The sequence below is a fragment of the Apus apus genome, chromosome 6 (assembly GCF_020740795.1).
Source record: "Apus apus isolate bApuApu2 chromosome 6, bApuApu2.pri.cur, whole genome shotgun sequence".
In the NCBI taxonomy this organism is placed as follows: domain Eukaryota; kingdom Metazoa; phylum Chordata; class Aves; order Apodiformes; family Apodidae; genus Apus; species Apus apus.
Window position 1 is genome coordinate 33,878,877 of NC_067287.1, and position 27,899 is coordinate 33,906,775.

The 27,899-nt window shown below is 39.4% G+C and overlaps 1 long non-coding RNA gene across 1 annotated transcript in view; it reads left to right on the forward strand.

Annotated features, from left to right (window-relative positions):
- The window catches only part of LOC127386725 (uncharacterized), a 103,141-nt gene that overhangs the window by 49,588 nt on the left and 25,654 nt on the right, over nt 1–27,899 (forward strand). The window contains exon 2 of the long non-coding RNA XR_007889957.1: nt 3,220–3,332. This is a non-coding gene — a long non-coding RNA (uncharacterized LOC127386725). The remainder of the gene's footprint in view (nt 1–3,219; nt 3,333–27,899) is intronic.

Below are 27,899 nucleotides of genomic sequence, written 5' to 3' on the forward strand. Positions count from 1 at the left end.
TTCTCTGCTGTATGACAAGTGCTGGGAATCACTGCAGTTGACTGGCAGTCTTTCATTCGTGCATCTGTAATAAATCAAATAGGTCTGCATGGGGGTTTTCTTGCAGTTGGGCAAGAATTCAGTAAAAGGAGGAGAAATTCTTGGAAATTCATTTTGTAAAAAATGATTAGCAAGTATTTGTCTGTTGTTTTAATTTGGGCCAGAAAAATCGTTACATAGGTTGTTCAGAAACTGTTCCAAATGGATGTGTAGAATGGAGGAAGACTATCTAGAGTCGATATGGACAGACTTTGACAGATTCAGGTTTGAATTCCCTAGAAAAAGTAATCAATGAGGGCATCTGTTTACTGTGTAGGAATAGATTGACTGCAGATTTGTATTGCATAAACTTCTGCTTTTTAGAGCACAATCTGATTTGGGGTGGTTGCTTTAGATGGCTGGAGAGACTGTAAGTCTGAACTGAGAATCATAATACAAGCTTTCTCCCTAGATATATTTTTTACTGGCCTTTTGTATGTCTGGAGACAAATCACTCACTTCTGTGTCCCAGCTCATTTATCTGTTAAAATGAAGTTAATGATCGTGATTTCCCACATTAAACACCTTCAGATTGCTAATCCAAGCTGCTACTTAAGAGTTAAGTATTACTTATTACTAAATTCCCCACTTCTGCAATGATCCCTGTGCAGAATGTAAGCGTTGAGCACATGCTTCACTGATTTCCCAAATTGCAAGAGACTGAAGTGTGTGTTTAACATCTGTCTTCAGTTGAGGACCTATAAATGGAGAAGAAGCCATGCAGCATTTGGAGGTCTTGGAATTCTAAATGTACTTCTTTCCAATGCACACCAAAAGTCACGTTTGCTTCTCCTCAGGGGAATATTACAAGGCTCATCTTACTACTCAGTCTTTCCCAAGATAAGCAGTGTGCACTGTTGAAAGTTTTATTAGCAAACAGGGTTTGTGAATATATTTCACTGCTCACAGCCTGCTAGTTTCCTAATTACTCTGAACTAGAAAAATAGTCCTATACTGTTAATTATATTGTGTTTTTTTCAGATTGCATCCATATTATTCCCCTCCATAATTATTTGTTACTTGTTTTAAATACTGACTGAGTTGGTACTGGTTTGTCATGGAGGTCTTGCTTTGGGATATATGTTTGTGACAACAACTGGCTCCAGTTCATCTAGTTAGTCTCCTCTTACACAGCAGTATTTTTTTTACCATCTCTAGCATTACATAGGTTGCAATTTATGAAGTCCTGAATGACTCTTGCTTTTATTACTGCAGTTTCAGATTGCATAGGAGATGTTTGTGCCCTGCTTTAATGAGAATGGAGAATTTTAGCAGTTCAACATTCCATAGAAATAGCAGGCAAGTCAGTGTAACTTTGCAGCCTTCCACACAAAGCAGAAGTATGTGGCTTTGGCTTAAAGATAGATTCAATTATAGGTACTGTTGTGCTTCTAATACAGAATGTATTCTGTAGCAATTATTAAATGTCATCTAAGCTGTTACAGTCAGTAGATTAAATATGTGTTAGAAGTGTGCTATTTTTGTGAAGGATAAAATAGGGCAAGTTAAAAAAAAAAAATGCCAGAGTGCTGATATTCCCTAGACTTCAGTGTATGTTGGGGGATTGTTGTTTGGACTGTATGAAGAGTATTTTGTACTTCTGACAGTGAAAAGTTTGGTGATACAAATCTGAATGCTTTTATTAGATAAATGGAGGCTGGATCCTTAGACTGCAGGGGGTTGGCACTTCAGTGTGGTTACAGCAGTGTGCTCCTGAGACACTTGGCTGTGCAGTATGAGCATATAGTGAATGGAAGCCAGGTTTGCAGGAGCCACTGAAATGTGAGAGAGGAAAGTGATGGTCAGTGAGTTGGTTTTTGTCTTGCACGATACAGGTAGATTTATATATATAAGTAACTTCTGAGCTGCAGATGCAAAGTTTTAAAGAGTTATTTGAAAATTGGAACACATTTCATACATATTCAGCGTTTTTAAGAATTTCATCTTGATAGTGCGATGTTTTAATATGGGCATTAAAATAAATTAAGATGAAATACCTGCACTGCTGGTCTTGAGTGAAGCAAGGTTTACAGTAGGAGACTAGACATCCTATTTAATTTTGTATCCAAATTCAACAGAGTCAGTGAAGATGAAAAAGTGACTGTCATCTTTGCTTTGAGGAATGACTGATGTGCTTGCTGTGTTTGCCAGCTGTTATGAAAGGAATTTACTGCTGCTTTTGACTATTTTTAAAGCACTCATCTAATTGTTAAGCGGGTAGAAATGTACAGACCTTCATACTGCTTACTTAGTAAATGAATTTTTTGCAGGGTGGCTATACAGAAATGAAGTACAATAAAGCTTATTAAAAGTGCTGTGATGTAACAAAGAGATTAAATGCATTATCTTCAATGTGACAGCCACATTCTGTTCTCTAGGGAGTGTTTTGAAGCATTATTCCCTGCCAGCAAAAAAAACTGAAAGAAAACACTCCTGGGCTGACACATGGAAGTTTTGCATAAGAAATAATAGTGTAAAATTAATAGACCTCATCATGAATAATTCAGGTTTTCTAATTTCATAAGGCTTGTCTTTACAAATTAAGTTAATGGTAAACTTAATGGTAAGAACTGATTTGAATGAGATAACAGACTTTTTTCTTCATAAAAAATTTAAATGCTGGGACCTACTACAAAAGTCAGATCAAAGAGAGCTGAAGTTCTTAAACTATTCATTTTACTTATAGTTCTATCCAGAGTATCCAATAATTGAGCTATACGACCAAGAAAAATAACACTGATTGTAGGTAACGGTTTGAAAGAAGAGAGGAGTATCCAGTGACCATAATTAGTTGCTGTGCAGTGTGATTATTGAAGCCAATCAATAGCCTCATCTGGACTAAAGCAAGTGTTTGTGCAATTAAACTTGAAAGGTACAGTTTGAGAAGAAACTGGACTCTTCAAGTACTTCTATCATATGAAAGATGATATAGAGCAATGATAGCTGATAGCTCAGAGGGAAGAGACGTTCTTTTCGGTATATGAAAATAAGCTAAATCTGATGGTGAAAGTCTGAGTTAAATTTTGATGAGACCACCACACGCAGAAGAAACAAAAATAGTCCTGGTAAATTCTGGAACCTATTAAAATTTTGTGATAAATTCTTTTTTTTCTCTCCTAATGTGCTCTTCTGGGACACCAGGTGTCAGCAGCTGGCGTGGTTTATGGAAGCTTCCAGGCTGCTGTGGCCAAGTGGAGTTGAGCGCTGCTTTTACTTGCCGGTGCACCGTGTGGTGTGTTCAGTTTTCAAGGAAGGTAAGCTATTTCTTTATTTTTGTTCTATGTTTACTTTTTTGGTTTTGTTGCTAGTGGCAGGAATATTGTCTGCCCTGTTTCCTGACCTGAGTTGGTTTAGTCAGCAAAGTTAAACAAGCACAGAGCTAGGCTGCCAGGGAGGTGAAGGGCATGTCACTTGGCTATCTCTGTCCCGAGATTGGTACTTACTTGGAAAATAAGAACAAGTTGCATGTGAAGTATATCCATGCTTTTTGTTTCCAATATCCCTTTCTGTAAGAAAGTGATCTGCAAGGCCTGAAAATCCATTGTTACCATGTACAGTATAGTATACAATATATATGTCGGGATATGAAGCAAAAATGTGATTTTAAATGTGGGCGTAGTCCAGTTGAAGTCAAGAAGATCACTTCTACATTGAAGATCACTTCTACATTTAAGCCTGGATGTAAATGTAGAAGATGTAGAAGCCTTAATTATTGGATAGGTGTATGCATAAATATTTTTATTGATTAAAGAGAGTAGAGAGAGAACAGAAGACATACTCTTTCTAAGTATTCTGTATAGCAGATGGGCAAATAAAAAATCAGGCTTGGGAAACCTGTTGGCAAGTATTTGTCATCTCTAGGATCTTCTACATTCTGAACATGTAATTGTAGCTTTGTTTTTATGTTCTCCAAGCCCTGTGCATTTTAGTATCCAGAACAGCAGTAAATTGAGTGTCTGACAGCTCTTGAAGTCCATGTTCTATTGCTTTAAGGTTGAATACATTCTGAAATCGATGAAAGAAAATGTGCAGTTTTTGTTACATGTTTAATATATTTCTACAAGGAAAGGTCAAATGAAGTAGAACGTTTCCTTTTCATCGGTCTCACGTTTGTGGTGGGAGATTAGAATTAGGTTGATCAGATCAATCTAGTAGGCTGAGATGCTCTTGCAATGTGTAGACATGTTTGTGCCTCAGTGAGGTGGGGGAAGATACAGAACTGTTATATAAATGAAACGAATACATTAACCTGTGCACTTAACCTACTGCTTGTATATTCAATATTCTCCAGTTAATTACTTCTTTGTTGAACTAGAAGTTTTATTTTGCAACAGCTTCAGTTTTACAGCCCTATTTTCTACTGCTTGGGAGGTACATGAGGTTATGATTGGGGGTTCTCTGTGCATGTGTTACCTACATGCGCACACGTTCCTAAGGCATCTTCCTCTGGGTGGCAATAACATCTAAAACATTCACTACTTAGCCATAATGGTTGGTGAAAAAATGTATCAAGGAATCTGATGTCTAGTGTATGCATGGAATGAAAATTACCTCAGCAGTACAAAGAATGTGAAAGTAACTAAAAGCTACTCTTTAGTATAATTTTATACAGGTTTTAGCCAGTAACAGTACTAGTGCAACATATTTAGTTGATTTTTAAAAATTAATATTTTTGTTTGTTTCTGTCTTTTCTGCAAGAGGAATTTTCCACTGTCTTCAGTTAGCAGCAAGTTCCCTGAAGACAGTGATAAAATATGAAGGAAAAAGACAGGCATGGTTTTCACTTTATTGTATGATTTAGGATAAGCATGGTCTCATGAACAAAATTAACAGTTGCTAGGAAAAGACAGTGGGTGTTATAAAATTTCTTGTCTCTTTCACATATTGCCCATCTGAGTAGGTAGAAATAAATTGACAACACTCAGGTCCAGAAGATCAGAGTTGTCTGAAAGTAAACAATTTTGATTGTCAGTGACTCCCACTTTCTCATTTTTTTAATCAGGGGTTGAGACAGTTGAATGTTGTCAGTCTTGCTTTCAGTTTTTGGATGCAAAGTGTAGACTTATCTGGAAAAGCGTAAGATCCCTGCAAAGAAACCTCTTCTGAGCTGCAGTTTTGCCCTGGCTCACTAACATTGTAGAGATAGGATGTCTTCTCAGATCTAACGAACCCGGTAGCTTAACAGATTGGGAGGTGGCCAAATGGAACTTGTACCAGTCTGATTAGATTTTGCATATTGCAAGTTGCAGTGGTATCCCCTGGATAAACAGACAGTTGGATAGTTTGCCCTGTATATTTAAGGAACCAGATCTTCTCTAGGTTGGGAAAAGACAGTGTCTCTGACAGACCCCCTCCATCTAAGTACTGGTATGAATTTCTTTTATCTTCATTGACTGATGTGGAGATCTCTGACTGCCCCTTTTCTGCCTGCACCAACAAGTAGCTTTATGCTGCTGAACAGATGAGATAGGTGTAGTGGGAGGAGCAGACAAAAGTCTAGAAATCTAAGGCTAAATCTTAGTGTTTGTAACAAAGATAAACCCTTGTGTATGTTGCAAAAGGAAATGTTTCTTTTGAAACTTCTGCCAAGTTTCAGCAGGTGCAGTTTTTTTGTGTGTGTGAGAGATCAATCATCTGATCCACTTTGGTTTGCTGATAAAAGGCCAGAATCTTTTATCTGAATGGTGCTGGGTGCAGCAGAAGGATTAGAAGAGCTGCCCAATTCAGCAAATAGATTCTTACTTTGTTCTTAACTGTCTTTTTTTTTTTTTTTTTTTAATTCCAAACTAATACAACACCTAGCAGTATATAGCTTTGCCTGCTTCTCTTTCACAAAGCAGCATTCATGGTAGCTGTTTTGAGTTATAATTTAAGAAAGGATTTGATCGTGAGAGGGGACTCTGTGTGGTCACTCAGTGGTGACCAGTTCCTGCATGGTTAGTGGTGGCTTTGTCTCCTCTTTAGACAGTAGGTATGACGGTGTCACCAAGTAGATTCCAAACTTTACACCCAAATTCTTGTTTTCTAGGCGTGGCTGGTTTGCATGCCATAAACAAACTCCAAGGTGTAGGATGCACTGGGAAGCCTGCTGTAGATGTATTATTCTTGGGGAGTTTGCTCAGGTCCCTCAGGACTTGCTGTTCCTTTAATACTTTGAGTGTCCAGTTTTTGGAAGGATTAATAGATCCCAGCAAGGGGAACACTGCAGGACTTGCACTGAGTATGGGTTTGCATCCTTGCCCTATCCCCTATACCAAGACCAGCTTGGAACATGGAGCAATAACAGGTGCTGTACAGGGTCCAACGAAGTGATTTTGCTCCGGCTAGTCAAAGCTGGTTAGTTTCAGTGCTGCCCAGAAGGGCTGGTTCAGCTTCGGATCAGCAGGGAGCTGCCCCTGTCAGCAGAACAGCTCTGCCTCTGCCCTGCTACATCCTGGGGACGGAGCGTGCTTATCATGGCATCAGCTGCGTGTCCTCCCCTTTGCACATCTGCTGTCAGAGATTTTTCTCCTTCTGTTCCCCACAGCACTGGCTGTTTTCTTCATAGCTCTCAGGCATACAAAGATTTTCACAAGCACCTTGCAGGCTTTTTGGCTATACTAGCAAAACCTGAAAAACTAACAGTAAATTAGAGAAGTGGATCTGGGAGTTAAGCATGCAGTAGCAGGTCGTAAGGTTTTATAAGTATAAAGATAGCTTTTGGTAGAAGGTTCGAGTGCATAAGCTGTGCACCTGAGTTTGGGTAAAGATGACAGAAAATGAAGCAGACAGGCTGAGAGAGTTGGGGCTGTTCATCCTGGAGAAGATCAGGCTCTGGGGAGACCATATAGCAGCCTTCCAGTGCCTGAAGGGGCTCCAGGAAAGCTGGGGAGGGGCTCTTCACCCGAGAGGGCAGTGATAGGACAATGAGTCATGGTTTTAAACTGAAAGAGGGGAGCTGTAGGTTAGATATAAGGAAGAAATTCTTCACCATGAAGGTAGTAAGGTGCTAGAATAAATTGCCTAAGGAGGTTGTGGTTGCTTCCTCCTTGGAGGTGTTCAAGGCCAGGTTGGATAAAGCTTGTGCAGCCTGGTCTGGTGTGAGGTGTCCCTGCTCATGGCAGGGGGGTTGGAACCTGATGATGTTTAAGGTCTCTTCCAACTGTAACCATTCTATGATTCTGTGATTTTATTGGAATTACTATTACAGTTTATTAAAATCAGCTATAAAGACTGAAGGCCAGTAGCTGTTATGCAGCTAGGCAATAGGAGTCATGTGGTATAAAATAACTACCTACAGCAAGATTTTGCCTCAAGTCAAAATTCAAATAATGTAGCTCTTCTTTACTTTGATAATGAGAGATTAAGTTGAAATTTGAGATAAGTGAAGAAAGCAAACAAAAGAAGCATAGCAAGGAAATCAATCATAAACAGGCCATTATAACCCCACCAGGATCTCTTCAGTTTTCTACAATTGATCAGTGTTTGTTTTCATTCCTGGGGAAGAAGAGGGTATTAAAAGAAATAAAAAATGTGTTCTGTAGAAAATATCTGAGCTGAATTCTACTTTGTAATCGACTGTTCTGTGCAGAAATTAACTACAAATCCTAGTCCAGCAGATAGAAAGCTGTTGTAACTATCACTCCTACGTAAGACTATTGCAAGAGTTTGAGCAACATACAGATGATCCTCTGTTTCTATACATAACTCTGCATACCTGGCTTGATGTGGGTGGCTGGTAATGCAATGCTGGAGAGGAAAACTGTGTCTGACCCAGCTCTAGAGAACACTATTAGCATTTTTAGACCTCTTTCCTTCAGTGTTAGTCACCCATGCCATGGGTCCTTTGACCTTGCTGCACAGGATTTTGTGGCTGCTTGTGGTTTTGAATGGGTGTACTAGGACTTTTCTTACAGTTTTTAATCACTGATGGCTTTTAAACAAATTCATGCCAAGCAACATAAAGATCTTATTACAGAAGTGGAAGCATTTGCTTGTCCCATTGGGATATTGAGCTCACCATCTCTTTGAGGTTTAATCAGTCACCTAATTGCAGCTTAACTGGTCTGAGAGGCTTTTCACTGAAGCAAATGAGAAGTTCAATGTATATATTTTTCTGTGCTTTCTTTACCTATCTTAAATCCCTTCAAGTTTCTGAAGAGAGTTGCTGTTTAAAAAGTAAAAAGGCAAGCTTAGTATTTCAGTTTAGCTCAGAAGGCACAAAACATTGTTGTGTGGTGGGATACTTGTGCAGTATATCCTTTTCAGCCTTTGTGTCCAATATGTGTTATGCTGGAGTACTCTGTGAGACACCTGTGCTATTCTGGTTTGTTATCATGAAGTATATTTTTAACTGTAAAGGACCTGGACTTGATCCATAATGGAGTTGGAACAAGATGTGCTAATGACAGGTGCCCCTTTCACATGCTAGAAGCAGTGTGAGGCCTCTGCCTGGAAAGGTAGGTCAGGTGAGGGAAAAATCCTGGGCATCACACAGCTTAGATGGACTTATTTGGGAAAACGTATTAAATATTATGGCTCATTGATTTTCATACTTCATGTTGATTGTGAGTCTGACTTGAGGGTTACCAAAGGTTGGAGCCCATGAACACTTCTTTTTCTAGAAGTATGTTTTGTGAGCAGGAAGGTTCAAAACAGCTTGATTTTATAGTAGTAGATTTTCCTAGGTTATTTATGGCAGATGATTTTCAAAAGCTGTGGATTTCAGTTATTATTCTGCCAAACCTTAAAGGGCTTACATTTTTGGATCTCAGGAATAAGATCCCTGAAAACTTACTATCTCTTTTTTCCCTGAGCCCCTGACCCTTACACTCAGATGCATAGGGCCTCATTTGGAACAAATTACTTTTAAAACCAGAGCTCTTTTCAGCCCCAGGAGATGTACATGATTAGAGAGTTACTAAGCACTTCAAAGCAATCACTTGGGCTGTAAGAATGACATGAATGGAAAGAGATCAGCAAGAATCAATAATTTGCTGGACGACCTCAGAGAGAGGGAGAAGAAGTCCCTCTGGCTTTCCATTTTCGGATCAGCATTAAGATGTGCTCAGTACTCATAATCCCCATGATACTTGCCTTTTCTTGTTGACAGTAGATAGGATGATTTTGTTTGGATAAAGGTGCACATGGTAAGGGTCGAGGGAAAATGCAATGATTTAATTCTTAAAATGGTTTGAAAAGCCCATGAGTTTTTAAACTAAGTTCAGTTACATAAATGAGACTGAGATAAGCAAAACATAGGAGGCCTGGCTGCCTGTTCTGTAGCTGTGAACTTTACGTGACATCCACAAAATAATGTGGTCTGCTCCTCACAGCACCATTATCTGTGTGATCTAATAATTACATGTCTCATAGAGTGTAATTTGGAGTTTTCTGAGTGTATTTCCCAGAGCTTCTGCAGATGTAAAGATCATCTGGTAACAGAATTCAACCTGAATTTGGTAATCTGGGCCACAGGGCAAAACTGGAGTCTGTCTCTTCTCTGTTTGAGTGCAGAGGGTCTAATGATAGACATTAATATAAGGCTATACATGTACGTGTGGGATCACACACACACATTTGTGTCTATTTGTTGTGGGGTTTTTTACACTGTAGTCAGCTGTATTTGGTCCCAGAAAACTCTTTTGCCACAGAGATAAAAGAACCACTGCACTAAGTTCCTCATTCCTAGCTTTAATATCTTAGGTTTATACCTACATAGTGGTTGCAGATGTGATGAGTAGTTATTTACTGTAGCACCATGTTGTGCTTTTAAAAAATAATCACTCCTGTTCTACAGATACAGAAGTGAGAAACACTTAAGGACTCCTGAAGTCATTTGGAAGTCTTTGACAGAGTCAGTACTTAAAGTTAGAAATACTGAGTACAGTTTCATTTTCTTAAATATTTAATACTTCTGTATTGTAAGTTCTGTCTTCCCTCATCCTGGAAGTTCTCTACTTACATATTAGCAGAATGTTATGGAGTCTCCACACTTTCAGAAGGAAAGACAGAATCATAGAATCATAGAATCATAGGGGCTGGAAGGGACCTCGAAAGATCATCTAGTCCAACCCCCCTGTCAGAGCAGGGTCACCTAGAGTACATCACACAGGAATGCATCCAGGCGGGTTTTGAATGTCTCCGGTGAAGAAGACTCCACAACCTCTCTGGGCAGCCTGTTCCAGTGCTCTGTCACTCTCACAGTAAAAAATTTTTTTCTGATATTCACCTTAAGCCTCCTATGCTCTGATTTGTATCCATTACTCCTTGTCCTATCACTGGTCATCACTGAAAAAAGCTTAACTCTGTCTTCTTGACACTCACCCTTTACATATTTGTAAACATTGATGAGGTCACCCCTCAGTCTCCTTTTCTCCAAACTCAAGAGACCCAGCTCCCTCAGCCTTTCCTCATAAGTTCCTCAGAAGTTAAGGGTTTAGGTTTAGTCTTCCTTCATTCAGTATTTTTTCAGAAACACAGTTTGAGTTACCTTTATCCACGTTGTAATCCTTCTGTTAGATATGACTGTGGGTTACTTACTCCACTGGAGAGGACTCCCTAACACTATGTCTGTACTGGAGCAAGTGCTTCCATGAACATTCATGCACTGGTATTTTTAAATTATTTTCTTCTTGTTTCTTACATTTTTACCTGACATGGCAGGATCTCACTGTTCTTCTAGTAGCAAAATGATCACGAGCAAAATAGTAGCTAATGTAAATAAAGTCTGCAGAACTCATACCTTGTCTAAAGATGCCTAAATGTAAAGGAGGTCGTAGAAGGTGAGCACAAAGCGTGCATGCAGCATGACTTAGCTCAGTAATAGAATGCAGTCAGCTTTGATGTGGACGAAGACTGCCCCCAACCTGATGCAGTAGCATGGGTGTTCTTCTACCAGCTCTAAACAGAGCCTTTTACATCTGTAAGTACAGGAAGGATTTAGGTAGAAAGAACAGGTAGCAGGCTGAGCTTTGGCAGGCAAAATGGGATAAATCTCACTGCCTGCTGAAATTTTCTGTGTAGCCTCTGGCTAATATAACCAATTAGAATAATACTTGAGAGAATTCTTAGTCTAAACAGACATTGGTTTTGTAGTGCTCAAACAGTAACAAACTAGACTGGTAACTGCAAGATTGCACAGATCCAGACTCACCTGCAGATACTTGTTTGACAGTCTGTAGCAGCCGGAATGGGTCCACACTGCCCATCAACACATAACCATTGAGGAATGGCTTCAGGATCCCCTTTGGACCAAGCCTTCTTCCTCTCAGTCTTGATAAGCAGACTTCGAGTGCATTCACCCAAACCCACTGTTCTCAACTATAACCTCTGTTTTACTTATTATTGCTATATGGAGAGGTTCATTTTTGGAAAGCAGAACATAACTACTCTTGCATTCTTTGTGCCCTGCTGTTTTTTTCTCTTAGGAGAATATTCAACTCTATTTTTTACTTTCTCTGCAGTCCCTTATGCTCTAGTTGTGTTGTGGGTTTTTTTTAACACCTAATGTCACTTTGCATTACATTAGCATACAAATCAGTGTGAATCCTGATGACCTACATTAAACCTAATGACCTTTCTTGTGGCCAGAGAAAATCAAATCAATACAAGAACACGAAGGAAACGCAAATTCCATTTTAGACTTGAATATAATAAATAGAAACAGATGTGTCACAGAGGTTACTGAGTCAAAGTTAAACCTACTGAGCAAAACATCTGGGAGCTCCCAACTTAGTCTTACAACAATTCAATTCCTAAGGAAGTGGAAATAAATCAATAGAAGGTTAGTAATCCATTTTCATAGAAACCCTGCTTCATTTTAGTTTCTATCTTCCTGGCCAAGTTTCTGTCACTTTTAGGTGAATCAGACTGGTATTTGTCTGTAATCATAAATAAGAATTGTTCTTTATCTTAAATCTCTGAAAGCTTTTTCTTACTGTTCTCCATGATTATCCCTCTCATGTTCAGACAAATAGTCCCCTTTCTAATTTAACGGCTGCTTTAGCAGAAACAGTTTTCATATAGCTTAGTTAACATGTATTTGATTTTTCTGTTCTTGGTCCTTTTGTGTCTCTATGTTCTCTTTCCTGCCTTTTACAATGTACATACGCACATCTGTACATCAAACCCTTTGTGTATTACAATAAACAATGATAGGCTGTGATGTCAAGATCTGAGAAGTTTGATCAGTGCGTTTCTTTTGGCTGGCAAAGATAGGCCATAATGCTCTATGGAAGCTAACAAGGCAGAGATAAAGTCATTAGAAAAAATCCTCTCTGCAGAGTTCAAGAGCCCTTTTGGCAGCAGAAATAATGACATAATGTGCAGATCAGTTAAGCTGTGGTGATGAGGACCATTAATGGAGGAACATGCTGTGGTGCAAAATCAAGCTCTTTTATAACCCTTGATGTGCCTGGGATGTTGGATCAAGAGGAAGGAAAAGGGCGACTGGATGTGCTGTTTCACTGCTTGTTTTCTGACCAGGCTCTCCCCACTTCACATCCATGGCTGGTTTCTGTTGCATTAGAATATGAAATGATTTATACCAATAGATACATGTAGCAGATGGGATACAGGGTTTACAGCTAGCTCTATGCAGGCTCTTTTTGCGGCGTTTTTCTTTTCTGGTGGTAATGAGGATATCTTGAAAGTTGCTACAGTCTCCGTTCCCTCTGGGGCTGGAACCCTCTGAGTCCTGGTGTGCTGGAAGCCTTGTGTAGCCTCAGCAGCTCTGCACGTAGAATTGAACTTCTCAGAGTTAATGCTCTCATTTTTATCCTTTACACCATCAGGTTCGGATTAATCTGTTTAAAAAAAAAGCAATCAACAGCTAAAAATTTGCTTCTTAAGTGCTCTTCTTAACCTGAGGTTTAAGTACTTGCTGTGTTGTTTTTAGGGTAAATGTTGAAGTATTTGTGTATGTAAAGAAGGAGCTTTAGCACAAACACTGTCCACCTTCAAGACAAATTGCATCTCAAGCCAGAGTAAAGGCAGGGTAAGGAATGAATTTCTTGCTGTTGTTGCTACTATGTGCTTTTCAGACTTAAGTAGCTGAGGTACATTTTCCATTGCAAATCTAGTTTTCAGCAGCTCTGAAGAATAGCATAGTCTATTCCAGGAGAAGGAAAGCACTGATGGTAGACTTTGGGGTTGGGTCAAGTTTTGTTCCCCTTTGGCTGGTTTTGGTTTGATTGGGTTTGCTTCTTGATTTAATGAAAAGGTGGGGAGGATTACTATTATCTTTTTCTTTTTCTTTTTCTTTTTTTTTTTGGTGGAAATTTACATTTCAAGATTCGATGCCAACCTGAGATAAAAATAGGTATCCATGGTAATTTTCCAGAGGAAATAGATATTTTTGATGGAGAAGCATAAAAACTATGTTGATAGAATTCTACTTTCTGAATATTAAGCTGCTCTTTATGCTCATGGTATATCATTGAGAGCAAGTTTTGCCTGGAAGAGCACTGATTTTGTACTGTGTACAACTGGAAATGCCTTTGTACTCTAGAGAGAAATGTGAAGAGCTTGACAGAGGACAGTGTGATATCTTCTAATAATTTATTCAGACTAGGAAGTCCCAGTACTAGAGATCTACAGATGTATGGATTATTTCAGTTTGTTTGGTTTTGTTTGTGTGTTTGCTGTTGGGTTCTTCTAACCAAACTCAAGCTTTTGGGACTTCCTAAAGTTTGTTTTGTGTGTGTTTCTATAGAAATGAAATCCTGAAAAGCAGTTTTTAGGGGGGAAAAAGAGACTTAAAAAAATAAATAAATAAGAAAAAATCTTGTTATTTTGTTACTACTTTGAAAATCTAAATGACATCAACCAGTAAGGAAATATTTGTTAGGAAAACAAAAGTAAAAAATTTTATTTTTGTCCAGCTGACCAACAAACATACTGGGAAAGGATGTAGCTTTTCCTCAAAACTTTCCTAATGCGTTTTATGAGGAGAGCATCCTATACTGACATAATCAGCTAGAAATGTTCCAATTGCTAAATTTAATGCTCATAATTGCATGAGAAGCCAGTGTTTCTCACTAACTGACATATCCCAGAGACCTTCTGGAAAGCCTGCAGCTGATGGGAGAACTGGCAGAGGAGGTGGCCAGAGAAAGTCATTGCTCAGGGCATCAGAGGGAGTGAATGGGGAGAGTCTGGGCTGAAGGGCTCGGATGGTGTTGCCTGACAAAGAACTGGGGCTCTGGGTGGTGTCTGCATGTCTGCAGGATGTCTGTCTTAGAAATGACACTGGTTAAAAACCACTTTTTCAAACTGATGTCATCCTTAAGTAATCTCATTGCAGTCTGTGGGTGAAATCTGTGAGTGAACCTGGAGAGTCCATACCAACGGATTTGTGGGGATGATGGGATCTCCCACACAAAAATATAGGATAGTTTTGTTTAAGATGAGTGGAGAGGAGAAACATGCAGGTGAAGCAGAAGTGTGCTCACTTGATGAAATAACATTTTTGCTAACCAGCATTAGAGTGCATGTTTCCTCACTTCGCTGACGCACATCAAAACTGTTTTTAACACAGGTTCAAATTTTTCCAGATCCAGAAACTTCTGTACAGATTCTGATCTGAAAAAGCCCCCCATTGGATGAAATCCTGCTTCATGTAATAGTTGACAGCATTTTTTCCCATTGACTTCAATGCAGTGGGGAATTATTTTCCTGGAGAAATTTTTTTTTTGCATGCACCAATGTAGGAATGAGTAGTAGACCTAAGTAATAAGTCTTTTTCCTTAAACTTTAACATATACTCAAGTATGACACATTTTTCTAGTTAGTATTTTTTCCTTTGCTTCTCTCTTCTCTCATTTTCTTTGCTGTTTTAATTTCAAACTTTCAGATACATAGGCTGAGTTACTTAGTGGGTAGAATATCCTTCCATAACTATATCTTCCAAAGCCTATTTCTCAGCACAAGCATGTTTATATTTCAGCTTTTCCTTCCTGACTCCATTGCACAAAGTAATATAGTGTAGCTAGTGGACTTAACTTAAAACTTTGGAGCAAAGTCACTGTAGTTTTGTTGCTCTTCAAGTTTGACTTTCTCATGTTAGATTGGAGACTCAAAATGAAACAGAGCATGATAGTTACGATGCTTATTGATTACGCAAAACGTTTCTAAGAAATTAATTGATAACTGAATTGACTAATAAACCTCAACTAGTAGTAATATTGATACAGAACTTTATTTCAATGAAGAAATCTTATCAATTATATGTGTATGCACTGTTAAATTGCTGTTCTGTTTCCTTTCCTCCAGCACTGAGTATTAAGGTACAAGTCTATTCCTCCTAGCAGATACGTGCTCTCTTACTTCATCTGTTCACGCAGAGTCTTTCAGAGGAGGGCCTGATGGAGGGTTGCCTAGCTTTTCCTCATGGGCCCCAGTTCTGTTGTATTGATATCCACATTTGGTGCTTCTGATGCTAGCAGCTAAGCAGCAGCTCCAGCTATCCAAATGAAGGCAGCTTTGCATCCCAAGACTCCTTTCTTACCCTGTGATTGGCAGTAGAGGCATTGAATCTGTTTGGACATAATTACCTTGCTTTAGCCTCAACTCCCTTTCCTATTTCTAATTAAGCACTTGCAATTTATTGTCTTCTGCACCACAGCTTGTAAGCCAGTGCAACAGTACAAACCATTTTGTGTTTACAGTGGGTGTCCCTGCCCTGGAATAGTTTTTGTCAACACTCCTGGTTCCCATCGCAGGCCTTCATTTCCTTTGAGGTCTGCGGTTGCTGCACCATCTCTTTCGTACAAGTTTGTAAGTTTGTTATCTTTTCAGAACAGTAGTTTCTAAATGTTTTCAAATCGATTAACCTTTTAACTCATGTTAGATGCTAATAAGAACTGCTGTCGTCATTATCATAATTTGTGCCCTTTAAAAAGGACTAAAAACGTGTATGTTTTCAGTATCCTTGTCATACAGCACCAGCTAAAAAGGAAGTTGAAAAATCAATATAGTTAAACAAGATTGGGCATATTAAGATCTCTGGGTAACTTCTCTGATCTCTGTGGATCTGAATGCATAATTTCCATTAATATTGATAGAAGTTACAGACTTTAGCTCAAGGACATAAGACCCAATAGAAAATTAAATATTCATAAAAGGAACCTCATAATTAGTATTCCAGGCAGCGTGTTATTAAAAATTTGTGACTGTTGCAGCCCTCCTTTGGATGGAGTGGGAATCCTGTCGTTATGTGTTGGCCTGTATTCATTGGGAGAAATTCTTACGTAGAGGGATTTCTTAAAAAGATCAATTTATCTTCAATCTGTAACTCTAGAGTAATTAGCTGTTTCCTCTATCAGATTTCCAGGACGTGAGTGACTTGGGAATGCTGTAAAGATATCTTTGTCCTTAATCCATCTACTTGGTTTTTACTGTTGTCTGAGGTTTCAAAAGACATTTTAAGTTTTTTGAGGTGGACATTGTGTACTTGTGGGTTAAATGTTTGAAGAGAAATATGGATATACCAGACTAGATGGTCCAAGATTGATGTATGGCATTCTCACATTTTAGATTGAAGGGTTTTTTTAGTAGGCTGTAACCCAGCTCAATCTTTTGTATTTTTATGTAAGTTGTATTATTTTAAGTAGAGATGTAATAGCTGGAGCTTGTACAAATTGTTTTCAGTCAACTCATCTTTGTGAACGAGATCATTTAATACTTGATCTTTTCCATTTTGATCATTGTCAACCTGTCAGCTTTTATCTGCTTCTTCCACGCTTGTAGGAGTGAACCTGGTTACACTAGCAGGCTTTCTTACTGTTGTTCTGTCATGTGACCTTGGAAAAAAACCCCACAAAAAAACAAGTGCACAGGCAGAATTTCTTAGGAAATTAGATCCCCCCCATGTCTTCTCCTCTCTAGACTAAACAGCCCCACGTTTCTCAGCCTTTCCTCATGAGACAGGTGTTCCAGTCCCTTAATCATCCTCGTAGCCTCTGTTGGACTCTCTCCAATAGATCCCTGTCCCTCTTGAGCTTGGGAGCCCAGAACTGGACACAATACTCCAAGTGAGGTCTCACCCGGGCTGAGTAGAGGGGGAGGAGAACCTCCCTCCACCTGTTGGAGACACTCCTCTTAATGCACCCCAAGATACCATTGGCCTTCTTGGCCACAAGGGCACATTATTGGCCCATGGATAACTTGTCTACCAGGATTCCAAGGTCCTTCTCCACAGAGCTGCTCCCTCCAGATCACCTCCTAGCCTGTACTGGTGCATTTTGTTGTTCCTTCCCAGATGCAGGACCCTGCATTTACTCTTCTTGAACCTCATTCGGTTCCTCTTTGCCCAGCTCTCCAGCCTGTCCAAATCTCGCTGAATGGCTGCACAGCCTTCAGGTGAATCCTCCAGTCCTCCCAGCTTCCTGTCATCAGCAAACTGGCTGAGAAGACACTCTGTCCTGTCATCAAGGTCATTGATAAAGATGATGAACAGGACTGGACCCAGCACTGATCCCTGAGGGACTCCACTAGTTACAGGTCTCCAGCTGGACTCTGCACCATTGACCACCACTCTTTGGGCTCTGTTGTGTAGCCTGTTCTTAGTCCATCTCACTGTCATTCTTTCATCCCACACTTGCTGAGCTTGCTCACAGGGTTGCTACGGGAGACTGTGTCAAAAACCTTGCTAAGGTCAAGGTAGACTACATCCATGGGCCTCCCTGCATCTATCCATTCAGTCACAACATCATAGAAGGTTATTAGATTGATAGCTTGTGTTTCTTCTGCTCCAAGGCAGAAAGGTGGTAGTGGACAGACTACTTGACATGTGTTTCTGTGCTGTATGGCTGTGAGAAAATGAGTCTAAGTTATTTTTTTTTTTTTAAAGTAAGTATTAACATCTTCCTCTTTTAAAAGAGGCTTTCCTTCAAATATTTAGCTTTGTTGTCACAATATTGCTATGATGTTCCAAGCAGATATTATTATAGCTTCAGAAATTGCCCTGGTTGATTTATAAATAATTACAAATTCCTTACTGTGGGGAAATTCGTGTAGTTTAGCTGGCTGGATGCACCTGAAGGCAGATTTATGCCTAACTCCTGTGTAATGCACTTTATGTAGCTATATCATAATTACAGTTAAAAGGTGTGAAAATGTTAAAAGCTTGGTGTTTCTCTGAAGACCAGCACAAGACTATTTTTCCCCTCCTTCCCTTTTTTATTCAATTCAGCTATTTGTTGAGCATCTTGAGTTACAATGGCTTTTAGAAGTGTATTTTTTGTATAGCTGATCTTCTGGCTTGTAGAGTTTTCTCCTATTGAGATGTGTAACCACAGAGATCTTGCGTGCAAAATGTATCAAATATGGAACTGGGCTTCACTCCTTGGTTATACTTCTTCAGTTACATGATAATTACAGGTTATGATTACAGGTATCAAAATTGATTACAACACTTCGGTTACACTGTTCTGCACAGCGATGCTGTTATTTACATGACGTTGTTAAAATGCTTGGGAAATATACTGGTAGAAGATAAAAGAAAATTTCCCTCCTCCTGGAGTCTTCACTTGGCATTCAGTCAATACTGGAAGAGTGAGGATTTTTGAGGACACAAGGATAAGAGCACAGAAGGCAACATAGGATTCAGTCCAGCTCTAGACCAAAATCTGCTTTTTGTTTTATGTATAGATGTTTTTGATGATGAGGTTGATGAATGAAGTCATTGTCATGACAAAATGCTTCCTTCTGAACCTCCAGTTGTTCAGAGGTAGCTGCTTGAGCAAAAATGCCAGAACAGTCGGGCTTGCTTTGGTTACCTGCAAGTTGGCCCCTTTCCCTTCCCCAACTGCTTAGGTGCTCTTCTGATGGAACTGTAGGTAAATACAGCACAGGCAGAGGTGTGTACTTCATCTCTGGTTCTTTTCTGTGGTTATTCCTTTTCTGTTCTTGGATGTTCAAGCTTGGTGGGGGCCATAGCATCCCTATATTTAGCATTTTATTTGCATTTCATGCTTTGAATGATTTTTTTTCCTTTATGTAATATTGTCTTATTTGCATGTGGTGTTGTTTTTTTTTTTTAAGCCAGCTGTCATTAAAATAAATGTGGTGCTTTTAGTCGTTTGAATGGCAGGTAGTGTCAAAACAAAATTTGTTAGCATTTATTTTGCCTTGTAATGAAACTGGCAATGCTATATTTGCTGCATAACCAGGAACATTATGAAAATTAACTACTGCACCTGCTCAGGACTTGAGATTCATCCTTGCATAAAAATATCTGGCTCATTTCAGATATTTTCCTCACAACACCCAAAGACCTGTTAGAGGAAGCTTAGTAGACAAATTCTAGTCAATTTCATTTAAGCCTCTCTTTTATTTAGGGATCAGAAACAGCCTCAACCCAGGTTCCAGTCATGTTTTGTGACGCTCCAGTATGCAAACCTATTTAATAGTTTCAGGTTTTTTCTGATACCTTGTACTGAAGTTTAGCCTTTGGAGTTCTGAATCCATTCAGACAGTGACTCTGAAAATCTCTTTATAGAGCAAGCACCAGCTCAACCTTCTGGCTCGTTCTGCAGATGTTGAAAAACAATAGCATTGTGAGGTTAATGAATCCTCTCTCTAAATGAGATGTCACTAAGTAGATATTACGTATACGAGCATCTGACAAGTTTTATATATTTTAATCCCCAGTCATGGTTACTTGCAGAACACTGGAGATTCCGTAGCATTTCTATATACTTCTAATCCCCAAAGTCACTGAAGCTTGTGACACATTATACGCGTTCTTATTAAATCTGCAGAACTTCTGTCTGATCTTGCTTTGCCAGACTGTGCAAGCAGATAACAGTCTGGAGGGGCCGTGGGGTGGCTGTAAAGGGAAGTGAGCAGCAAGGAGAAATGAAGGGATACGTGATGAACCTGGGATGCTTCGGAACCACGTCCGTGTGTTGTCTTGAGGTCAGATTATGCACGTGTGCATGTGTAGTATAACACAACCTGAATTGTATCATTGTGTCTGGCTTAGTGTCTTTGACATGAACAGAATGCAAACAGATTTTGCACCTCAGCGGCCTCTGTTGCAGCCTGGGGACAGAGCAAGATGTAGGGTTTTACAAAGCCATGTAGCAGACATGCTGCCAGGTGCAGGGTCTTGCTTCACAGAAGAGCACATCTCCTCAGGAAGATTTCTGGGAGTATTCTGTGACGAAGAGAGCTTTCTTTTAAGTGTTACCTTTGCAGCTCTGAGGACACTGACTTTGGGTTTACAACACTGTTTTTTTTTGTCACTACAACATTAGTATTTTATTGTTAGGGTCAAATCTGCAGCCTTCTCTTGCATTGCTGATGACTGCTCTTTTCTTTATGGGTTTGTGTGTGCTGTAGGAAGGAGGATTTCTTTTAATTCTTCCACATGAAAAACAGTTGTTAAACTACCCCGTTACCCTCAAAAATGCTGCTTTTCCCCTTCATTTTTCAGAGCGCTCCTCAGTTTATTCTGGTTGGTATTTTTTCTCTTCTCAAATTCTGGTAGCTGTAAAAGCATCTTGCATCTCTTCTACATCCCCCCCATTTTGGCCAGTGGATAGTTCTCCTTTCTGTTGTTGCTTGGGCCAGCTTCTGTGTACTATTTTGATCTATGGCTACATTCACTAGTGCAGCTTGTAGCTTTCAGTCAACTTAGGCTGAGAGTTGCATCCCCTTCTACCAAGGTTTTGGTATGTCAATCTACAGGTGGCTTGGACTTCCAACTCTTTTACTATCTTAGCCAAACAGATCCCTGAAAGTATTCGTATTCATATTCATTCATACCTTCCAACTTTACCACTGATGCTTATAGTAGTAGCAGTAATATTAATCAATGGCAAGTAAATGATCTCTTCACGTGATGATGTAAATCAGACTTAGAACAACTTCACTGTTTTGCTCAGAATACATGGAGGTTTCATTTTTTGTTCTCTCTAATTAAAAATATAAGCCTGTTTTCTCTTATTTCTAATACTAGTAGGAACTGGTTAGCCTGTAACATAGAAATTAACGCGTATTGGGGGTTTTTGCTGTGCCTTATTAGTCTTCTTTTTATGTACATTGATAAAGAGTGATTAAAGGAACTGCGGCTTTTGTCTCATAGGGGTCTAGTCAAGCACCATATGCAGCAAAAAATGAACCCCATTTGAACTGGCCAGTGAGGTAAATTTTCTTAAATAGTCGGTTTGAAAAGACTGAGGAGCAAACCTGAGATTTGAGGGGTTGAAGCGATGGTACCTGAGGTTTTTCTGGCTGGAGGCTGTAACTTTTTTCATGTGTGGTTCATAACCAAAAAGATTGTCATTATCCTTATGAGAACAGGAGAAGAGTACTGGCCTCTCTTACCACTTGTAGTACATTGCATTTTAGGAAGCTGGAAAATTAATATATGCTAGAGGATGTCTAGACTTCCAGCAGTGACATTCCTGAATTACATGATGAGACAAGATAACTTGGGGAAAGAAAGAACCACTTCCTTGAATATTTTTGTAGTCCCGTGTGAGGATTTGAATTAGTTGTAGGAGTTAAAGAATGAACTTTTAAAATTAGAAAGTATTATTGCTATGTTTAATTACAAATAAAAATAGTAGTAATGGGGGAAATAGAATTTCTGTAGATGTCCCTTTCTTACTTCCCTGATTTTCTCTTTTTTAGCCTTCATTCTGACATGAAATTTGTAAAGCAAATTAATATGTTGGGATATTTTGATACATTTTTACTGTAAGGTTCATCTATTATTAAACTGAGGAAAACTTTACAATAAAATACTTGTTGTTATATATGGAGGCAGAAACACATATGTGCATGCACACACAGCATAAAATACCAGATCATGTGTTTCATGCTACAGATGCTGTTTGATTTAATAATAGAGTTTTTTTGTGGTTTGGTTTGGTTTTTTATTTGCCATTCTCCCTGGAAAAGAAGATAGTTCAGGAGTACAATAAGGAGTCTACTAATTGGCATTATAACTTTTAGAAGTCAAAATGTTTTCTGAGAAGTTCTCCTCAGTTTTACTTTGTCTCGTATGCCAAGGGAACTTCGTTTTAGTGGTCCAAATAAAACATCCTCCTTTTTCTTGTCAGTAAAACAAAGCATAGAAGAAAGCTAAGCATGGCACAGAAGTGGACCCTATACCATCTGCTGCACTGTAACTAGATTAGGAAAAGTAGTCCTCAGAATTGGAGGGTTCTTGTAAAATGCCTCCTTTCAATAGAATTAGTTTTTGCCTGAATTGAATTAACGTACATGAAGAATGATTACAGGCAAGCCCCAAGACTAGAAAAGATTAATTATGGACGTATTATTAGAAGCTTCTTTTGCATAATCCTGTTAGTTTGATCACATGTTCATTTTTCTCCATATGTGTGGGAGCATATTTACTAATTTTCCATAATTGAATACAGTGCAGTTTATTTGGAGGGGTTATGGTGGTTTATTTTAGCTTTATTTGCCAAAATTATTTGTCTCTTCTCTCTCTCCAAAGATGGATTTCTTTTAGATATTGCAGAGAACAGTTAATTATGAAGAACAACTGCGTATACAAAGCATTAGGCCACTTCTTCTGATAGCGACTCTCTCTGTTGCTACATGGGGAATATTAAAAAACAAACAAGTGTAAGAGGTTGAGTTAGGTACTTTGAGATTTATCACTTGTGATAAATGAACAATCACCACAGTGTCACAGATACGTTCAGCTCTGACCTGCTTTCAAATGAAAAATAGTGGTTTTGGCTGACACAGTACATTTCTTAGAAATTGTGCTCTGAGTTTCTCTTTTAAAAAATTATTAGCATTAAGCATCAGATTTTAAGCATTTCAATCTCTGAAGGCAAGACCATGAATCTGCTGGGCTTCCTCTGTTCCTACCATGTTTGGCATCCTCTGGCTGTCAGACTGTAGGTAGATTTCTTGCAGACTTGCATTCAAACTGTTGGGAGCTCATGGCATACCAGTGCCCCAGAAAGAGAGACTTGTTTGTAAAGAATACTAATGACAGTATTGGAGAAAAGATTAGGAACGTATTTGTTTTGCATCCTCAGTAGAGGATGTGGCCATAATGAACTGGGCTGGCCATTAGCTTCTTAGTGTGTGGAAATCATCTGTTGTGCGTGCTCAGACCCAAGATTTGAGAGGGGGAGGAAATCCAGTATTTCAATAACTGCATCACAGTCACACAAGCAAGGAGTAAAGTTCAAGTTGCACAGATCCACAGGTTTTCTTAATTTTGGATGGCACTTTCAACCTTAATATAGAATCATTTTTTGCAAGTAAATACGGGATCACATAAATTGGAAGCAAGGACACATTCCTTAGTGGCTGTCATGGGTTGAGAACGCTCTGTGCGACAGCTGAGCTCACACTGAAAAGGAGGGAACATGCACAGGTTGGAATGAACTGAAGAGGTGCTGTCATGTTTGTGCTTTTCATAAAGGCAAAATCATATGTGGACCTTCAGAGGTAATTGCAGGTATTGCTCTGAAGACCTGTCTGTGCAACAGCTGTTTCACACTTCATGACTTGAACTTTCCAATTCCCAGTGTGCATATTAATTATTTGTACTTGAAACTGTCGTTCCTGGGTTTTGTGCAAAATTCTCCCCCTGATAATCTAAAAAATATTTACAAAACTCACCTGTCTATCCATCAAACCCAGAAGCTTTTCTGTTGTGGCTGGTGAATCCAAAGTGTTGCCTCATATAAAGAGGAGAACAACAACTATTCCTAGTGCCCAGTAGTAAAATCAAGCAATTCCAGGTGTAATCTCTCTCTTGGCCATCTTATCTGTCTTCTCAGCATGTGCAAGTCAGTGCTGTGAAAGAATGCACAGCTTCTCATCTCTTTTTAGCGTGTAGTTACAGGTATGAAGTATATAGGTTAGTTAGGTAAATGCTGGTGTGGGTTGCAGTGGGTTGACCTTGGCTGGACACTAGTTGCCCACCCAGCTGCTGTATCACTGCCTTCCTCAGCTGGACAGGGGAGAGACCCTTCAGCACAGGGTCCCTCCCACAGGACAGTCCTCCATTAAGTTCTCCAACAGAAGTCCTTGCCGTGGGATGCAGTTCTTCAGGAACTGCTCCAGCATGGGTCAATTCCACAAGATGCAGCCCTTTAGGAACAGACCCCCCCATGGTACATACTGTAGGTACAGGTACGTACTGTTACGTGACACATTCTTAAACCAAACGTAAACTTGTTAGTATAGAAATAGGAAGGAGGAGGTATAAAATGAAGCAAAAGGAATTGCACCTTGTCTTCTAGAATTTTTTTTTCTTCTCTTCTAGGAAGAGCTGTGGTTTGGGTTTGTTGGTTTCTTTTTATAAATCTGTTTTGTTTTGCGTTTGGTCTGATACAATGTAACACCAGCACAACACAGTTTGTGTTGATGGCATAAGCACTTTCATACAGAAGTATGTGCTTGTATGTAGTTTGTTAAACTAGAAATGCAGATATTTTCCCAAGTGGTGGTCACCTGATTGGTGCATTTCCTCCCCCAAAGCACTGTATTTTGAAAAAGAATTCCAAATACACCAAAGCATTATAGTGATGGAGAGACTGTACCCTGCCTGGTTTTGGTTGTGCACTGTAGCTATTTGGTAGCTATTTTCAAATACCATCTGCAGGACAAATCCTATTTTATTCCCCAAGAGTTGGAGTTAGTAGGAAGAAATCTCATGTCTTTTCCATCTTGGTCTTTGTGGCAGGGGCTCCTGCTGCCTAAAGAAGGAACATGACATCTGGTGTGAGTGAATGACTGGAATTGAAAGATGCAGAGTAAAACATGATTCTGTGTCCTGTAAACTCTTTAGTCCTGTGTCACTAGTCTTTGGTTTGAGTCTGGGGTTAATTTCCACCCCCGCTCGTTTTGTTTTGTTTTGCAAAGAAAGAACTAGGCTGAGCTCTGCTCAGGGCATGTCAGGAAGTCCCAAGTCAGTTGTCCCCATAACTCTGGATGGACCAGCTGAGTCAACTCGGTGCTGCAGGTCGGGTGACAGGAGCTTTCTCTTGGAGTTCAAACCAAAGGAGATGTGTGTAGTTCCTGGACCTGCAGGGCTATTTCTCTACATTTCTGTATGCTGCTTCGCTTTTTGGTTTGGTTTTTCACTTTGGAGCTGTGTGTAAGTGAACTGACTACTGTTTCAGGCAGCTCTTTGACATCAGGGGATAAAACCTGCTGGCAAAATTATGCTAGGACAAAGTATGGAGCACCTCCATAAAAGAAAGGGCTGATTGCTTACTTTATGACTCTGTGCTTACTACCCTGAAGGAGGCATTGCTGTTTGTCCTAAAGTGACTCTGGCTGAAGCTTCTAGAGTTGAGACTTCAAAAGCCTTTTCCTCTTCTCCAAATCTTGTGATATTATTTCGTTGTAGCACATGCCTTCATTTTTTCCCTGTCTACCTAGTGAAAGCTCTGGATTGAGAATGATCTCTCTTCAGCTTGCTATTCTTTCTTGTTAAAGGAATTGCTTTTGTGTGATGGCTTTTCAAAATATACACGTACCTGAATGTATTCCCTACTGTATCTGGAAATGAAATTTTAAGACATGGAGCCATACCAAATTAGTATTAACTAGCTAAGTGAAGATGTGAAGCATCAGCATAAACTTCAGAAGTCTGGAGGATGCATAGTAACCTACTGTAGTATACTGTAGTTCTCATACATTTTGTTCTGAATTGTACACCTGTGGTTTTCACTGTTACCCAGTTAAGTCATCTATAGTAACTGTTGCCTGGATGTCAGTCCAGAGCTCAGTGTTTTTGTTGATAAACTAAACGATCTCCATGTGGAGCTGTAAAATAAGACAAAAACTGGTGAGAGGGGAGGCAAAAAAGCAAAGGCAAACACAGCAACTGCTGTCCTTGTCAGATCCCAGCCTTGATCTTTGGAAGGTGTGTGTGTACAGAGTAGAAGTCCTAGCTACCTGCATATCTGTGCAAAGGGTTTTGATAAAGAAGCGTGAGATTATTGAACGCTGAGTCATGCTGTGTGCCTCAAATAAGGCATGTCCTCAGAATCAATATTGCTGGAGGTGCTCTGCTCTACCTTTAATAGGCAGGGTGGAATAGAGATATCTGTAAAGCAGTTTTGTGCCTGCCTAATCCTGGTGGCACTGGAGAGCTCCCAGGCATAATTTAGGGATTTCTGGGAGCCTATTTTAATTTAATTTAATTATGACTGTCTTGTTAACTTCTGCAGCAGAATGAGAAGCCTTTGTAGTGTTGCACGGTATGAGCGCTCGAGCCTAATATGTCCTTGAAGGTTGTCAGTCTATTTGAATTTATTTTTTTACTGTAATAAAAAAAACGTGCCAATGTATCAAGTGACCATTGTGCAAATAGCACATATTAAATATCAAATTTCCCTCCTCAGTCGTGGCTGTGTAACTCGAGCTGAAATGACCATACGACTGAGGTTTTCTTAATGTGTCAGTTGTATTTATTCAATAACGAAACTGAACATAATGTGTAGAGTAATGAGAATTCCATTTCCCTGAGAGGAGAATTAAATCCTCAGCAAGGAGGAGCTGAATCTTCAAACCGAGGGCATCAGGCAGCCAATCTCTGCGGAGAATTTAAACCAGAGGGAAGCCCCACCACAACTGTAAATACCACTTTTAGAACTGTTTTACACAGCCGCGGTGAAGTTGCAATTCACAGTAAAATTTGCGTTACATACAATAATGTGGCACTGAAAGAGATGCTCAGTTTTCTAGCAGCTCTCATAATGAGAGAATTCCTGGCATCGGGAGGGACCTTGTGGTGCCGTGTGTGTGTTCTCTCCCAAACTTTGTTAAGAAGAGAAGAGCAAACCTTAATTAGAAGCATCCTTGGCTGATTTGTCTCCTTATCCTTAGTTTAATGATTTGAGGTTAATTTAGATACGCTAGAAAAAAATACCAGAGAGAGCTTATTTTTATTAACAGTTGGGCATGTTTGGTCTGGGGGCGTTGGTTTTTTGTTTATTGTTTGGGGACAGAGTTTCCTATGTACTTGGAGATTTGTTGAGTTGTTCAACATCACATATTTCAGTAGGAGTAGCAATAGGATGACATAAAGGGCCTCTCAAAATGTCACTTAGTGTATGGCATAAAATTTCTTGGGTCCTATACTGCAATCAGTGCTACACAAGGACGTTCTTTTTCCCATCTGCATCATAGAGATTCCCTTATGTTAAGACTTGGTCAGTTGCTTTTATGGGTCTTTTCCACAAGGGGAAAGAAAAATGTGAGGTATAGGTTTTGGTTTGGTTCGGGTTTTTTTTGTGGAAATGATTTAATGTAGAAGTATAATTGTGAAACTTTACAATTTAGCAGTGTGTTTTGTAGGTAGTGAACTATGACTTCTGTTTTATGGACATAGATTTTGAGTTGATGTTGGTTTTTTTTCCTTAACTGATGGCACAACAACATATAATTGACATGATTATACTAAAGAGCGATGAGTAGATTCTTGTGTTGGAGGTAGCAAATTTATCTTGAGTTTTTCTTTCTAGAAAACTTCTAAAAAAACTCTAAAAAACTAAGCCAACAATATTTGTAAAGACTCAACTTGCTTTGAAAGTCCAACTGTAGAAATGTAGCAACTTAGGGGGCCCTTGAGGATCTTCCAAGTTACCCATCAAATAAACCTTTTATTCCTGCTAAACCAGCTGGTAGGAAGCAGAGAGAAACGTGATGTTTTATGATGCTGATTAAAGCAGTAATTTAGTGTTTGCTCTATTCAACATAGCAAGATGTGCTGATGAAACGGTGGTAAGCAGTCAAATTACTGCCTCAGGTTAACAAACCTGCAATCAGTTCTATTTCCCCCAAACTCCAGAGGCTGTTTCTTCTTAGACTCCTTGAACGGCTCT